The 12056-nt window shown below is 39.2% G+C and overlaps 1 protein-coding gene across 6 annotated transcripts in view; it reads left to right on the top strand.

The window, feature by feature from the left end:
* The window catches only part of PHF21B (PHD finger protein 21B), a 175336-nt gene that overhangs the window by 112741 nt on the left and 50539 nt on the right, over nt 1-12056 (top strand). The window lies entirely within an intron of this gene.

Raw genomic sequence — 12056 nt, forward strand, 5'->3', positions numbered from 1 at the left:
ACCAAGTGGTCCTGTCCCTGTCGAAGCATCACTGTGCTTAATGATGTCCTTGCTTACACTGAGGTAGCTGCATGGGGAGTTCAACTTGGGATCTCTCCTCTGTATTCACGCTGGATAGTTTCCTTCATTGAAGGTGTTTGTGCTTTATTGAAAGGATACTTGAAGCTGTTCCAGTGGATACTTCCTAGAATTCTGGAAAATAACTATATAAATGATAATCACATGAATGATAAAAGTTTCAGTATTTCAACAGTCTATCATTTTGTGAAAGACTGTCTCTTACTATCACTGTTACCTGCTATAGGAATGAAAGAATCTAAGCTGTGGAAGAAGAACCTTGAAACGCTGTTTAGCCTAGTTAGCCTGAATTATGAAATAGCAGGTGCTGGGGAACAGCTGGGGAACAGTAAAGACTAGGACAGTTGGCTGCAAACTTGCAATTTGGGTACATTGTTAGAGGAAAGACTTTCTGACCTGGTAAGCCATCCTGCTGCTGAATTACCCTTGGTGCTTCCCATTTACCTTTTCAAAAGGGCAAACAGGTCCCACTTCCACCGTCCACTTCCCCAGACGTGCTGTGTTTAGCAGTGTATTGTACCCCACAGCAATAAAGCCCCAGTGCAGCTGCAGTATTGCCCCAGTATTAGGACTCTTTTTGCAAAGAACAGTTTCATTTCAAGTAGAAGCTTGCTGTTATCAAAATAGCGTGGGAATATTGTCCAGCACATAGGGTTTGCCTTTATTTTGCTGGAAGAAGAAGTCCAGTGTTTTTCTTTAGAAAAGTCTTCACATTCACAAGTTTTCAATGACTGTAATTTTGTGATTTAGTATCTCTCATTATGTTAGTAAATTATGGAATAAAAAGCTGAGCAGTGGCACGTTTCTGAAGCAGAGGACTATAGCAGTTTCATCTTTTTTGAGAATAGTCAGCAAGCATGGGTAAAAACAATTAGAAATATTGAATTGTAAATGTATAAAAATGCAAACTGACCTCTGGCCCTAAGCTGTCAGGAAGTTTAGTGCTGGATTGCATGTTAATTATCACTCTTCTACCCAAATTAAATTTATTTTGCAAGGTTTCTTCTTCTGGTCAAATGAAAAAAAAATGTGTTCTTGCTTCATGTTCAGTATTCTTGATTGTTCCCAGAGTGGTGATTACAGATCAATAGCAGTAACACCTTAGCTACTAGCGCTGCAGTGTCAGAGGGAACTTGTTTCGTTGTTGACATTTATTAATAAGCATTTCTTTCTTTTTTCCCCCCTTTTTTTTGGTGGTATTGCTATGGCTCAGAAAAGTATTATTTTTTTTCTGCTAAAATGTATGAAGTTTTCGAGATGGAGGATAATGACAGCCTTCTGCAAACTGGGTTAAGGTGGCAAACTTGTGGTAGTAAATGAGATTACTGGTGTAGTGTAGCCTATTCCTCTTCATCTGCAAAGTGAGGGAAAGGGAAAGGGCATGAAATGTAATGTTATGAGTTTCTGAACAGTAGTTTCTGCTCAAAAGCATTTAAGGGGATCAGGATGTGCATACGGTCATCTCAAGTGGTATCTAGCAGGAAGAATGAAATGCTAAATGAAATTCAGTGGAAAAAAATAGAGCATCAAACACTATAATCTAAATACAGAACTTTTAAATATAGATAGGATTAAATATAAGTTTGTTACAGAATTTTTACTTGGGCAGCTGTGTGTCAGCACTTTCATTTTAGGCTGTTGTTTACCAAGCAGATTTTTAAAGTGATTTTGAAACATCGTTGGCTATAATGGAAGCCATATCTGCATTGAAAAAAGTATCTAAACAACTATGTGCATAATGGATACTGGAGGATTGTTTAGATATTATCACATCTTTTATTAGAAACAGGAAACATTGTGGTATTAACCATGATTTAAATCTGTAAGCATCACAAATCGTGAGCTCAAGAAACTAGTGCTAGGTCTATGCTTTTCCTTGGCAGCCTTTCGGTGTCAATACAGTGTATGAAGATACGACTGATGGAGCTACGCTGATGAAAATCTACGTGCAGGGATGTCATGAGTACAGCCCTTTCTCCAGCTCTGAGAAACAAAGCTTAGAGTTTCATTTGGCTGATCTGGAGCAAGTTATGTTGACAAAAGCTGAGTTTTGCTGGCATAAGCTGAATTTTGCTGGCATACGCTGTATACACGCTAGAAATTGCTTTGCCTTTAGAGTATAGCTATCGCTTTTATAGGGAATGCCCTAGAACTGCTGGATAGTTGTAAGATAGCAGCATGCCTGTACCTACAAAGTACTCTTACTATAACAAATTTTAATATAACCTCTCAAATTTTTTTTTATTATAATCGTATTTATGTGGTATTTGCTGTTTCCTATCAGCAAATCAGATCAGCAGGATCTGAGGTTGCTTTGCTGAAGGACAAAGTCCCATCTGCTGTGCTGGAACAATGCACTGGGTAAAGAAAACGCCCCTCTGCTACCTCCTCATTCTCTTCTAAATAGCAAAACTGAGGGCCGGCAGGCATCCCAAAACCCAGTTCTGGGAAAAGCAGAAAACCTTTTGGCTTTTCAAAGGATGGTTGGATCAGTCAGCTGTTGGGAGAACCAGCAAAGAGAGGGGATACAGCTGTCAGCCCCCCTTGGATGCTTTTCGGGAGCTGTAGTGAAAGAAAAAAGCACCGGGAGGGCATATCTGCACTGGACTGTGAAGCACAAAGGTGTGGATACACAGAGCTGCTCCGCAAAAGCATGCCACAGAGTGGCTCTGCAGAGGCAGTCGAAGCATCATGCTGGGTGCTGCTCAAAGTACCCTTTGCCTCTCTGGCAGCTGCACCGCTCTAGTTCCAGACAGGTTGTTTGCAGCCAGCTTAGCTATCTCTGGGCAGCACAGCGTTGCTGGGTTTAGGCTTACCCATAACCCGGAAGCAAGAGCGCTGCTGGACCTGGCTCTGGCTTTGTCATCGTAGACAGTGGTCTCTGTATTTACCTGTCGTCTGCTGTGTGGGCACTGCTCACCTATGGCAACTCCTGAAGGCTTCCAAAATGCGAAGCCGGTATCAGGTGCGGGAACATTTGGATACTGGTAATAAAAGAGCTGGCCTTTATCCATCATCCTGGTGTGGTGCTCTGTCCCCTGTTACTCTGTGAGGCTCCAAGAAAAGATCTTTGCATGGCACTGACTCCCTGTCCATTAGGACTCCAAAATCGACCACACAAAATCTACCTTCTGCTCCTCTCCATTCTTTCCGTCTGACGCGTGTATTCCCTGAATCAGCTGGAGAAAAGTTTGGCAAGCCTCCCCATGCACATGTGGTCTTGCATCTTGGGGCTTTATACAGGGAGGTTATTTCAAAGAAAAATACAGTATGAGGATTTATAGAGCTATATATTCTTGACAAGATAGTAAACTGTTCTCCACAAATGCTTCATTAACTCCACTGCTCAAAGAAATATTCGTATCCTTGTTTAGATCGAGCAAGCTACATGGGTATCCATTTTTTTTCCACGAAAAAGTGGCTTTTATACACGTAGGAGGATGCTCATATATACTTCTTAGGTGTCTGTTTATTCAATTTACTAGAAAAACTGCATTCCAGAAGTGTAAGAACATACCTTTGCCTGTGATGGCCATTTTTCAGAATAATTTATTTGTAGAATGATTTGTTACCTTTCTCTTCTCCATCCCACTTAATGTGCTCCACTCTGCTTTCTGTAAAAGTGCTTCCTCCATAATTGGAAATCCACCTGTGTGTATGACTAAGTCTTTTTGCCTGTTATTTATTATTTGTATTGCAGTAGTACTTAGGGGTTTTATTTATAGATACATTTATCTGTATTGGTTATGTGGCTATATACAGCTTTCTTCTATGATCCATGTTACCACAATTTCTGTGTACAAGCCAATAGTTAATTTATCCTCCCATTATGGAGTTAGTATGACTAAAGTGCTATTATTCCACATTTCACCATTGGAAAACTGAGAAATAAAGGATCCATTTATGCTTCTTCAGAGGAAAATCCCAAGTACTGCCTTTGGCAGAATCAATGTGTTGGCATCCACACTACTGGACTTTCCAGTCATTTCAAGAATGCCTTTAGACATGTTCATGTTACACACAACATCCTTGGGAACAAAATCTGTCCCATGTGTCCTTGGAGCATGCCACAACCCCTTTCAGTTCTTGCCTTGGGTCTATAACCATCTGCTTCATACTGACTTCTTGACCTGCTGCTTAGTCTTCAGCATGAGCTAACATGACTAACAGTGCATGAGCGAACTGCACAAAAAGCCTGTGGCGTTTTAAACAGGCAAGCCCAAGGGTGACGTTGTGGTGCTGCCCATGTCATCATGCCCTGTGGACACAGGTTCATAAAGCAGAGTTACTGTAGACAGAGGAATTCTGATATCTGGTACAATTAGACAGAGCTAGAGGAACCTAAGGATTAAAATCTGTCTCTGGGATCCCACTCGAGCTGCTGTGAAGGACAGCAGCATGGACAGGAAATTTTGCATCATGGGCTTTGCCAAGGTTGTGGTAGGGACCTAGGTTCTCTGAAATATTCCCTGCCCTATATCCCGCTGGCAATTGTGCTTGCCATACCTGGGCCCAAGGGTCTTGCCTGTGGACACACAGACACCATGATCAAGGAGAGAGCTGAAGCAGTCTTAGGAGCCTGTTAACCACTCATTTAGCCTTTCTGTTAGGTCTCCATGGTAGATACTGAAAGCACACCTGTTGGAGAGTATGTCTAAGGAGCACACGATGTGAGGAGGTAAGACAAATTTTATGGGGGAGTTGAAGCACAGAGAGATGAAGGTAGTTCTGGGGTCACACCATAGGAGAGAGTACAGGTTCATCCATCACAGTCCTGTGTTTAGTCCATTGGACGACACCTCTCAGGCTGTCAGACACACTGCGAATATGAGTAGGACAAAAACATTGGATTGCTTTAGTATGGGACCTCAAAGGGTTTAATATCACGTATTCAGTCTCTTAGATCATTCTTTGACAGCCTTAAGGCTTGTTATGTTCAGGATGTATTTGTAAATGTAGAAAAGGAAAGGTGTCTCAGCCAAATTAAATTAAAAAAAAAAAAAAAGATAAGGGGAGGGGGAACCCCAAGGATTCAAAGCCCCACACAACATCCAGTGATCCATTCAGTTCTTGAGGGTTTACTGACTTTTAACTCTACAATTAGAATGTTGTAAAGAGCATGGTAATTTAAGGAAATGGATTACAGGGAGTGTGTGACGCATTCTGCTTGCATTTGCACCATTTTAGCTGCAGATTTATTAAGCGAGGTATATGAATTTACTCCATATTTAAATAGGGGTAGCTTAAGAGCAGAATTTGGCCTTACTGCTTTGATATATTCTGCGTAAAAGCACTTTAAAATTTGTATTTCTTGCTAAACAGCATAAAATTGCATCCTTTCAGGTTAATTAAACCATTTTGCAATGCTGGTTGCTGTTGATGGAATATTTAAATGTCAGATTCAGAATAAGCACTTAAGCTTCCTGATTATAAATGGCTTCCTTTTAAATATCCCAGACATATGCATGTGGTCAATACATCTAAAGTACATGGACTTCTTCTTTTCTCAACCTGTGTTTTCATTTGGCCTACAATAGGGTCAAACACCCACCGGTATCAAAGGCTGAATAAAGGCTATCAACAGCTGAATAAAACCTGATTATGCCCAATGTGGTATTCCTTACACAGCCAAATATTTCTAGTGAAGGCAGTGGAGTATTCAGCAGGAAAGGATAAGCAAAAATGGACTTGCACTGACTGCCTGATGCTGTATTTTAAGAATGTAGGAGCAATCCTTCCCATCTTGTTTCTGTGGGGACAGACAAACAGCATGCTGTAGGTTGTACCAGGAAACAACACAAAGTCCCGGTTTTGGAGACTGTCCTGTGGTTCTGTCCTCTGCTACGTTCATGTCATTTAACGACCCTCTGCAGGTTCATGTGAACTGAGATGTAGATCTGGATATGCTGCTCTAGTGTTTATGGAATAGATTTCCCTCCTGCAAGTGTCTGGGAAGAGTGTCTACTGAAGAATGTGAGCAGAAGGAGGCAACTAAAGGGGCTTTCATTTTGATTCCTGATCCTGCAGAAGAATGACTGAGCTCTCAGCTTGTTTGTATATCCTCTAGGTCCTTATAGACAGTTCATTGCAATTAATTGACTGGTGTATAGAGAATCAACCAGAAGTGACCAGGTGAAAGGAGGGAAATGCACTTACTTGAATTTCACACCTTTCCTTGGGAGCTATTTTAACTTCCTAATACAGAAAGTCTTCATGTGTAGGAATATATAGGTAATCATCTTATGGAAGTTTCTGTGATATTTTTATACATTCTTATATATCATCCACATAAACAAAGTTTGGAGTCTCTTGTTCTAATGCTAAGAGTTTCTAGTATGTTACTGTTTTGATGCTGATCGGAGTAGCTCCCATGGAGAGCTTTGATTCACTTCAGAAAACCAAAGAATGCTCTAAAAATGGTAATACACTAGAGCTATTTTGTTGTAATTGGAGGCTGTCTGTGCCTCACGGAAATTACCAGGCAAGCATTCTTGAAAATGTCAGAATTTTCAAGTTAGTTCTATTTAAAATGGGGGAGCAAGAATGCAAGGGGATGGATAGAAAATTTGAGGGATGTGTGATTCAGACTTGAAGTGCAGTTTGTAATAACGAAAGATGATCAACTTTGGGGGTGGGGAAATCATCTCTCAGGTTTTCTAAATTACAGGATGAATAAAAACATCCACTTATTCTACATGTACTGCTACTTTAATAAAAGGGAGCACTTTAGGAAATGAAAGGCTTTGGAATATAGCCAAACGTCTTAGTTCTATTTATCATCAAAAGGTGTTTTTTTTTCATTATCCATGGAGTTTGTGGGGTAGTTGAATGATTTGCTGGAATTTCAGGGTTTGGTACCAGACTGTAGACTCTGTGTTTATCTTCTTTCAATGTCTATATTGCAAATACAAGCATGATAAGATTTCCTGTTGCTGTTACAGCTGTATCAGGATTTGGCAATAGGTCTGCTCATATCTCATAATGTGTATCTGAGTCTATATTTAAATTAATTGGAAAACTGTATCAGAAAATGCTGTTCTTAAATTATTTTGTGTATAACTAGCAGAGACACAGAGAGAGAGAGAGAGAGTAGATGCTGTAAATACAGAGTGCTGATGAATACTCAAGTAGTAAATAGAAATATCTTAGAAGTCATTCCTGGCAGTAATAAAGGCAGCAATTTGATTTCATCTGTGGATAATAAATTGGTTTCACATTGCAATAAAAGTGGTGCTTATGTTATATTAATATTTATTAGTATTTATTGAAGTTAGAGTTTAGTTGTTATCCTTTTTTCACATCACAGCCATTTTATTAAAAAAAATCAAGTTAAATTGCAACACAATAAGCAATTAAACGTGTTTGTGTATGTAAGAGAGAGAGAAGAAGAAAAAACACAAACCTGTCTGTGGAGGTATTCCTATAGGGAAGGCCAGACCCTCACTACCTCGGAAGCTGCAGAGATGTGTTCAAAGTAATGGAGTTATGTGAGTTTACTCTAGCTAAAGACCTTGCTCCCTGAATGCATATTTAAACACATAAGCACTGCTCTGCTTTTTATATCAGAATTATTTGTATGGGTTTCTTGTTGTTTAACAATATGTTTTTGAATTCTTTGACTATGTGCAGTGAAATTACACAAAACATTCAGTGGCCTTTTTTGTGTGACGTGTGAAGGATTGCTGCCTTGCAGGATAATGTGAGTCAGCGAGTGATCTGATCCAAATTTAACCAAATTTGTTCATCTCTAAATTCAGAGAATAGCCGAATGGCAGGACAGATATATTTCCTTTTCCATCAGTGACAAGGACAGAGTGTTGGCGGACGGCTGTTAACAGCTATATTGTGTGTTTTTGATACTCATATAGGTGTATGTGTGGGAAAAGACTAGCTACTGACTTTTATTTATCATGAGCCTGTTTCTTCGACTGCTTTTAAATCACTCTTAGGCTTGATCGTGCTTCAGTGCAAATAATTGTTATGCAGGAGGTATGCTGTAGACTTGCGTCATGTTTTGCCCTGTGAGTAGAAAGACTGGCATTGGACTTGGATTTTTATCAGTATGAAAACTGAAATGTAGACCCTTTTGAAATAGTCCAGGTACCAGGCAAGGTAAGAGAAACCAAATTTCTTTTTGTTGCTCTTAAAACCAGGCTTCAAAACTGTAATTTCTGATTTTTTCCTGTAGGTGAGCATAACCCTGAGTTTAAGTTTTCCATGTGTATAATTCGCGTCTTCAGTAGGATTAATCCTGTGCTTGTAACAGAGTTTGTATTTACCTGCTTTTCTGTGCTGGATCTTAATCTTTCTGATTATTCTTTGTCCAAATATTGCCCTTGGAGATTTGGCCAGTGAAAGCAAGAACATGTCCCCATTGCTTTTATACATGACATTTAGTTAACGAGGACAACTGTTTTTACCTCAGTGAGGTCCTTATTGTAGACATCAGTATGATTTTATTAAGACCCTAGTTCAGTGACTGTCATCAAATTTGCACATATAGTGATTGACTGTGATATTACAAACAATTTGATTGTTGTATCCCTCACTGCTTCAGTGAGACCGGCTGCATTAGAGATAAGTTTGATTTTTTACTGAACTAGCAGTGACTGAATAGGTAATACTAGGAAGTGCCTGACAACTTCGTAAGATTTAAGTAACATGTATTTCCTGTAGTTTGCTGAAGTGGTAAGGAGGATTTAAGGGTCTTACCTGCATATTTACTGTCCTTATGTGTGCAAAATGAACACACTAGACAGCCTTATTTAATTTAATGTAATATGCATTTCTCTTTCAGGAATGAGTATGTTAAAACATTCCAAAAAGCAACTGTTTTAGCCTAACAGTAGTGAGGATCTCAGAGAAATTTGGCAGGGATGCTACAGGGTATGATAGTAGAAGAATGTATGTGGTAATTAATTTGCAGTTGCTCTAATAAAATCCCACTATTTGCAGATTTCACAGTGTTAACTTCAGAGTGAAATATTACTATACTCATTTTCCCCTGCCCTTGTCTTTTCAAAATATACAGCCAATAATCTATGTTCTATCAATTTGTATTACTTCTTAATATTTCTTGTTATATGGGAAATTGGACACTGCATTTGTTCGTATTGCTGGAAAAGTCCAACCTTCCTAATAAGAACAAGCAGATAAGAAGATTCAGGTTTCTGCTGTATCTGTGTTCTTAATGTGGGTTTCAAAGCAAGAATAAGTGGCTTTGAACCACCCTACGAAGTTCAAAGTGTTTACACTTTGTTCTCAGGTCTTGGGGAATATGAAATCAAACAGGTTCCTAGACAGAGGCCAAAAATTGTTTCTGCATTTAGAAGTTATTACACAGAACCAGAAACAACCCATGTCTTGATATGTAGAGTCTTTTCTCAAGACATACTTTTAATAAGTTTCAGTTCGTAAGTCTTCTCAAGAGCAAAGTATGATTCTGTGAGCGTTTTCAAATGTGTGAATTTGGAATGTCTCCAGTGAAGTCTAGTATGGTGTTGCTAGAGTTGGAGCAGCAATTACTCAGAAAGTTTTATTACTGTCTGCAAGATAACATTTCTAACCATTTTCCTAATAGCAGTAAAATTGGCTTAATATGTCTTTAATGATTACTACATTGTCTTTGAAAAGAAACTTACCATTAAAAGAAAAAAGCATCTTTGTGACCTGTTCATCCTAATTTTCACGTTTTTCAATTTATAGCATCAGGATGTAGACTACACAGAACTTTCATGTCTAGAAGTAGAATAGAATTGAAGACCCATGTAGCATTTTTTATCAATGTTTTGCTTTTGGGGTCAAAAGCATACTATAAATGACCCTGTCTGGGTAACAGCCAGTTAGTCTAAAAAATTAAAAACGTTTCAGGGAGTAAAGTTCTCTCTACATGTCCCTGATAATTACTGTGAGCTTAAAATTCCATTCTCCAGTTAAAAAAAAAAAAAAAAAAGTATTTGTATTTCCTCTTTTAGCTCTGGGAATGACGGTGGAATGAAGTTCTGATCTCTGCAATGACCTCTGCATGGATACATGCACAGACCTTCACTGGGACCAAGTTAGGGCTCATAGAGGTTTGTGGTTATGCCCTACGAATACATTGCTGTGCTGTCAAGTTGGCAAAGGACATAAACTGAAAACAGGATGTATTTCTTCCATATGTCTTTAATTTCTAGCAAAAGAGTAGATCTTTGAAAGTACTTCAGTGCTGAAGTGAACCTAACTGTCTTGAGTTCAAAACTTAGAGTCCCAAACTATTTGCTCAGTAGTTTTCAAGTCTGGACACAGGTGAAATCTCTAAGTGCCTGTATTCCTACTTGTCACATTCCCTGTATGCCAAAATGTTGGTGCAGTGCAAGAACTCTTGTCAAGTCAAAAAGGGTTGAACAGCAAGATGCCCAAAGCATTGATTAGAATTATTGGTCCTTTCTTCCCCCAAGGGTTCTCAGACCACTGAGCCACAAGACCATGTTCTTTCTTTTCTCACTGACTAATTTAGCAGAAAAGATTGGAAGAGTCTAGCTCCCAAGTATGTTCTGACAGTTAAATTGGTTACTAGAGACTAAGTCCTGGCCAATGTGGGAACTGAAATCTTCCTTCTGTCAAGCAGGTACTTCAACTCCCAAGAAATTGGCTGAAGGGAAAGACAGGAAGGAAGAAGAAAGGAAAGCACAGCTGTCTGGGAGTTTGTTGTGAATGAAACTGCTTAAACAGTTTTGCCCCCCAGGTGGGGTCTCAGGAGATGAATCGCAGTTGTGCTGAAGCAGGTCTCTTTCAGAGCAAAGTACCAACAAGACCTGGAGTAAGTAGTAAAACACCAGTATTGAACAAGTCTATCTAGGCAGCTTCTGCCCCAGGGTGCTGGTTTGCAGATTTCTTTCTAAGGTGTCTCTTCATACTCTTTGCATACCTGCTCCGAGACACCTGGGTTCCTACTAAAGAAATGCAGTAAGGCCCCTAGCAGGTGGACAATGTATGTCACAACACCTTCATGTGTTTGCGGATTCAGTTCTAGACACTGAGATGTTGACACCTTGTTTCCAGGCTTGCCAAGAAGTGAACCTTCAGGTGTCTTGATAACGTTAGAAGTTAAACCTAAAGTGCATTAGGATTTTAATGTCTTTAAGGCTTGACAACAGCTAAGAGGAGGAATGAGAAGGTAGTTTTGAACTCTTCACTTGGAGCGAGGTTGGACAGAGGCACACTGGGGCTTTTTCTGAAACTCACACCTACTAGGACTGTGGAAAATGGCCCAGTATCCAGGTTTATTTGGGACTAGCAGGACAAAGCCTCTTAAGCAGGAGCCAGAAAAAGTCACACAGCTACACAGTAGGCCAGAGCTGTGGCTTGATTTTTTTTTTCTAGTTTTCTACTTGTGATTTCCGTACTCAAGGCACAGGTACAATTTCTAGGCAAACAAAGGAGCATTTGCTGATTTTAGCGTTTAGAGGGCTAGTTTTGCTAGCACTAACATAAATGTCGAACCTCAGGAAGTAGAGGAGTTTTTCTGTTTACTAACTCTCAGATTTTTCTGGCTCTGTCATTGTGGGAAAATACTAGTGTTCATTTTAGTATATTTACAACTCCGGAAAAAATATTATGTGTAATACATGATGATGTGTTCTGAAGTGTGTGTGTATTCTTGTACACTGTGTGTATATATGTATCTAGATGTATTTATTTATATACATATATATTTGCCAAATCCTGTTACTATCTGTACAAATCAACAGAAAAGATCAGCTTTTCTGTTTATATCATCACAGGATCAACTACATTTTAAAGTGAATTCTGTAGAGTTTATCACCCTCCAAAACTAAATAAGGTGCTGCTCTATTCTGCTTATTTCCTTTTAATTAGAAGAAGGCACCTAAATAACGCCATCTACAACGATTTTGAACAGCTGCAATCCTAGAACTGTTGAATAGTGAAGTTAAGAATTCAATAGCGATGGTAATTCATCTGTGGTGTACTACAAC

The sequence above is a fragment of the Anser anser genome (assembly GCF_964211835.1).
Source record: "Anser anser genome assembly, chromosome: 1".
NCBI classification, from domain to species: Eukaryota; Metazoa; Chordata; class Aves; order Anseriformes; family Anatidae; genus Anser; species Anser anser.